Below are 6,000 nucleotides of genomic sequence, written 5' to 3'. Positions count from 1 at the left end.
GTTAGGGAGTATTTTAGTCATACCCCTAATCGGCTTATGCGCGACATCGCACCGGAACACTAAATCGCTTAGCGGCTCGTCTTTGTCGGTAGGTAACTAGCCACGGCCAAAGCCTCCCACGAGACCAGGCCAGAGAAAATTCTGAAATTATAAATTCCCAAATCGCACCTGCCGGGAATGGAACCGGGGACCTCCTACTTAAATTCATAGCGCTCACCGTTGCGCCACTGTGGTCGTCAAAATGTCAATATCCATGCAAAAATTCAGACGAATTCGTTCTTCAAAAATTGAACGAATTTGACTGAATTTTGGAATAAATATAGATTATACTGTAGTTAACCAGAAAATGCAGGATTCATGAAAAACCACAAAACTGCGTACGAAGCGGCGAGCAACAGTTGGTCGCCTATATAAACAAAGCAACAAACACTTCGCAGGGCATACATGGAACAGGTTCTCCAACTTGCTACCCTAGGTCGTAGGCATCTGAGGTGAAGGGTGCCCTTAATTACACCTGCCATAAGACAGCCACAGACAGACATCGCCATTCAGACAGGAACAAAGCATTGAAACAATTTTATAAATTTAAAATGCATATAAATTTTTTCGGAACCGACAGGAATTGAACCTGCGACTCTCGAGCAATAATTTATTAATTTACGGCTCTACTACAGTCGCTGCCGAAAATTAGTATATGCCTTTCACATCAGTCTTATAGCGACTGTAGCGAAAAAAAAAGAAATTATCAAGAAAGCATCATGCCATTAGTAGATACTACAATTAGCTCTGCCACGAATAGCTACTTAAACTATTCCCAAAGAGGTACCTATTAAATTACTTGTAGGTATACTGTCTTTGCAAGGCTATAACACGTGTGTAATATTTCTAAGTGAAATGGGTGTACCTAAGAACTTAATGTATGTACGTCACACACCCGACATGAATCGCTTTATATCACGAAGACGCTTTCAAGCTGATTAAAATATGATACTTAGGTATAGAGGGTGATTTTAGAAAATACCAACTTATTGTGTCTTGATAGGAACAAACCTTTTTTTTTTTTTTGGGATAAGTCAAAATGAGAGAATATAGAAATTGGTGGACCACTCCGCTTGTGTTGGAGCTCAGTTTCGCTCAGGCTGATCAGCCATGCGAATACTGATATTTCTGGCCAACGCTGATTTTTAATGGCCCCCTCGATTCCCACAATTGGAAATTTTTTGTGTGATGAACATGATTGTTTTTCAGTGTCTGGGTGTTTATCTGTATAAGTAATACGTATGTTCCTAGCATACCCTGCGAAGTGTTGCTCTGTTTATAGGCGATCAGCTGTAGCCCGCGACTTTGTACGTGATTCCCTAGGGTAGCTGGAAAAGATCTGTTATAGAGATAAGCTTTCCTTTGTACACTTCATGTATCTTATGTTCACAATCAGAATTTATGGTACATAAATAATAAAAAAATAAATAAATCGATCCCACGGCTTAGGACTCAGAAAGCAGGGTCGCTGCCCACTGCGCCAGTCGGGCGTCAAGCTTTGTACGGGATACGCTCGCATACGAACTTCTCGGTATGCCTACCTTAATTATTATGAAGCTGTACATTATAGTTCGTACTTACCTGTCAGTTACGCCTGTTAAAACCTTATACTCCTGCATCTCCATGTCTCCCATGTACTGCGAAAAATCTGGAACAATGGTAAAAACTAAATCACCAATCAGTTATCATTTATATTATTATAAAAAAAGGATATTATCTGCACTTTCAAAAACATTTCTGCTTTTGTATTTTATCTGGTTATTTAACATGAATTTTCAACAAGATTTTAAATTTTCTAATATGTTTTTTAATCATTTTTACTCTCATTATTATTAACACTTTATTGTATTGTATTAAAAGTACATTATTTTCAATTTATCTTATGTGTCAATCGCAATCAATTGATTGTAATCTTTGCACGCCAGCTAAAGGCAGTACACTGTGGCTTCGTAATTGATATTTAAATGGCATCTATATAAACATGTGTATTATGTAAATACAGATCTATTCTATTCTATTCAATCAGTCATAAAAAGCAAGAAAGAGAAAAAAAAAAAACAAAATTTTTGTAATATCATTCTCAGTCTTAATATTTATCACATTTATTTTTCTAGCACATGCATATTGTGGAACCAGCTCCCATCTGCTATGAAGTCGAGAATGAGCTAGACACCGATACTATACTTTAAGAACAATTTAGTTTTTTCAAAGTGATCGAATCATATAACTATTTATATCTTTAAGTTTTGCCTAGTGCAGATTCTAAGGTAGCGTAGTCGCTTCGATAGGATCTGCATCAATTCCATCGATTCGGTCATAGGCACATGATGCCTTACGCCTCAAATTGATGGACACCGGGCAGCATTTTGCAGGATCTGCACCTTGCATGCCCTGTGAAGTGTTGGTTTGTTTATAGGCGATAGTTTTGTAAAATCGGATGATATTTTTTTTTACTTCTGCTTATTGCTGTGCTGCGTACTACGTATTGCTGTACTGGTGTGATTGCTAGTCAACATAAATAGTTTGACTAGTATTTAACTGATTTTCTAATTTTACAATACTACCAAAATGCTACGTAAAAGTCTCATCACAGACCAACTAAGATTGCATAAGCGTCTGTAATCGATTTATTTCCTATTTTAAATCCCCCGCACAGCTTTTGCACTCTTCAAAAGGTAAAAGAATTCGTGTGCAATGATTTACGCTTCCTTTCTATTTCCCCTGTCACGTCGACTTTAAATGACAGATCTCGGGAGGACAGCAAAGATTTTAGGGTTCCAGGGGTAATTCCGTTTTTATTTTGTACGTATTTTGTAAGGGAATTTCCACTTTACATTTACGATTAAGTGCGCGCCGTGATGTGCATTTTGCGTAGATTGTTTTTTGTCTACGGCTGATTGATATGTAGATTTTACCCGATTACAAAAAGGGTGCCCTTTTTACCCAACCTTTAGGGTTAAAAATTTTCATACAAACTGGGTGAAACACAAGTAATTTCCAATTTACCTCGGTAAATATGACATTTCTTTACTAACTATGAAAAAATTGTATTTTTTTTGTATTGCAGCGACGTAGGCAATGTTTTATGCTTGGTTAAGCAGAAGACGAAATACACAGTACCTACAGGTAGTCTTCAATAGTTTTTAATGTAATGATATAAAATTTTTGCAATGCGTAATTAATACTCCAAGCACTAGCTGGCATTTTATTTAGCTGAGATGAACTATTTAACTATGTGACTTTGGTAACGATGCAATAATAAGGCCTTAATAGACCTTATCTTATAGTGGAAATAAAGGTTGATCGTTGATTTTTCGAAAAATTTAGTCATTGCAATGAGCAAACAATATAAATATCTGCTGTGAGTTTCTGAAGGAGATCACGACGCGCAGCGCCATGACTTGGAACTAGGTTGGTAAAAAGGCAAGTGGAAAACTATTTTCTAACGCCTTAAGAAATCATTATAAATTACATCTTCAAACAGAAAAAACTGTATCAGAATCGATTTATTTGTCTAGGAGCAACGTAGCTACACAGATACACAGACTATAGTTTTAAGATATAGACTATATATAGTTTTAATTGCCTCCTGCGTTGCGTTGGGGATGAAAATAACCAAAATGGTGCACTCTCACACGTCGCTTTTAGTTTTTGATGTAAAGTTCAAGGCAGTGTGTTAAACTCGACATAATATTTCCAAGACAAAAAAGACACGTTTATTATTATCTTTCCGTCAATCGGTGTTGAATTTAAGGAAAATACATTTTCTCACTTTACTTTATACTTTTGAATAATTCGGAAGAGTAAAATTAGCTAATAAAATGTCATAAAAATAATCTGATTAGAGCTTTGATAAATTTGATTAGGCCATTGAGCTCCAGCAATAAAAATTCTAATAAGGAATTCGAAAACGGTAAAATGTCTGCCATCTTTTTTTCATAACCGAAAATATTGCGACGATAAAAATTTATACGTCACGAAAATCTTGTTCGTTTTCTAATGGCTAGTTTAGACATCATGTCTTACGTCCAAACGTCGTGTCGAATAAATACGATGCGATGGCGTAGGTACTAATGATATCATGGCAAAATTGTTCATAATAATATTATGAAAATATAAAGACAATAAAAGAAAAAAATATTTTTTGATACGTATCGTAAGTTTTAAAAAAGGTATGTATAGGATTGTTGAATTAAAATAAAGTAAATCAAATGAATCAATCTGAAGAATTAAGGAAATATAAATAAACGAGAGCAAGTTAAATAGAAGAAGTTATTTGCTGCATAAAGATCCATTATATATGTAACCAATGGCGCAAAAGACCAGACGTACCTATGATGCATAAAAGCGATCAAACCTAGTTTTATTAATTGACAGTTGACTTGAAAGTGTAAAGAAGCCTTACTGAAATGAAAAAATAACGCAATCGCCTCGAGCATAATTGAAAAAGATGGCGTCATCTGTCTTTGGTGTTTCATAATTCTCAGGTAAACAGTATTTATCTCTTTCATTTATATTTAGGAGGGAGACTAGGGAGGGAGGAGGCGTTAATGAATGGGACAGATTTTGCATAATTAAAAAGGGGTGCTTCAGATTATTTATTTCGATGACTAATGGTAGCGCACCACTGAGTCTCAGTCTTGTCATTGTATTTATTTTAATTTGAAATTTGGAAAGACGGCTAGATTCAAGAAGAGTTATGAACCGGGAAATGGAAAATTGCCTTTTTATTAGGGTTTCGTAGTAAAACATAGTTAACTTACTTACTCTTTTAGTAAGCTAACTAACCTTCTAGTCCGTGCGTCTGGTAAGTAACAGGCATTTTATTCTTCCGCAGCCTATTAAAGTTCCACTGCTGGGTACATGACGTCTCTCATTGGCGAGATGGTTGTATGTATAGTCAGGACCCACAGTGCTGATCCAATGTGGTTTGGTGGACTTTAGTCACTATTGACAATAGTTAGTGTTAATAACCGAGAATGAAGGCTTAACAAGTTATCCGAGGCACGGGGGTTAGCACGGCAAAGTTTTTAACTCCGGGCTCAAGTACTGAAAATTCCAGTTGTGGGAAAAACTAAATAATTGTCGGCACGGTATAAGAACCCAGGACTCCGTGATCCGTGGTTAAACACGCTTACCAAAATCATAACCATTATTGGCAAATTCAATTTCTACCAACCGGCTGAGTAAGCTGGGTTCAGGAGCGGATTTCGCAATGTGTATCATATTCTCACAGTGAGAACAATAATCGAAAAGACGTCAGAATATCAGATACCCTTACGGGTTCCATTGCATTCAATGACTATAAGAAAGCTTTTTACAGTGTGGAATCTTGGGCGGTTATTCAGTCGTTGCCCCAATTGATACACAAATGTAATCAAAAACATCTACGACAATGCAGCAATGAAAGTAGTACTAACGGAAACTACTGATGGAATTTCTATAAACCAGGTGTTAGGCAAGGGGACTTAATCTACCCTCAGCTATGTGCTCTCGTTATAGAAGACATATTTATAAAACGTTCATGGGAACAGCGTGGTCTTGATATAGCGGGAGCAAGATTGAATAACCTGAAGTTCGCGGACGGCATATTTTTTCTTACAAACAACCATAAAGAAATTTCAAATTATGATTTAGGAACTAAACGACGTTTCCTCACAAGTTATTTTGGAAATAAATTTAGATAAAACCAAAAAAATTACTAACTTGGACGGAAACAAAATTAATATAACCTTTAAGAACACCACCATAGGTCAAGGGTAATTATATGCCAATCTGAGGCAGGAGATCGGTATGGGAAAAGAGAACCAAAGACGGCTACAAATGCGATAGAAGGGCAACGTTAAGAAGGTAGCTTGTTGGAATTTAATCCACTTAGCTCACTGCGCGAGAAGTGCAAGATTTTGAAGAAGGCGTTCACCAATATCGTTGAAAAAGGCCGGAGAAGAAGAAGTACTCGTG

General features: G+C 36.4%; 1 long non-coding RNA gene across 1 annotated transcript in view; it reads right to left on the bottom strand.

The window, feature by feature from the left end:
- Window positions 1–1,629: 1,629 nt before the first annotated feature.
- The window catches only part of LOC120627619, a 49,084-nt gene continuing 44,713 nt past the window's right edge, over window positions 1,630–6,000 (bottom strand). The window contains exon 3 of the long non-coding RNA XR_005658935.1: window positions 1,630–1,687. This is a non-coding gene — a long non-coding RNA (uncharacterized LOC120627619). The remainder of the gene's footprint in view (window positions 1,688–6,000) is intronic.

This window comes from Pararge aegeria, chromosome 11 (genome assembly GCF_905163445.1).
Source record: "Pararge aegeria chromosome 11, ilParAegt1.1, whole genome shotgun sequence".
In the NCBI taxonomy this organism is placed as follows: Eukaryota; Metazoa; Arthropoda; class Insecta; order Lepidoptera; family Nymphalidae; genus Pararge; species Pararge aegeria.
Note: the sequence above shows the minus strand (reverse complement) of the source record. Positions and strands in the feature narration are given on the sequence as shown.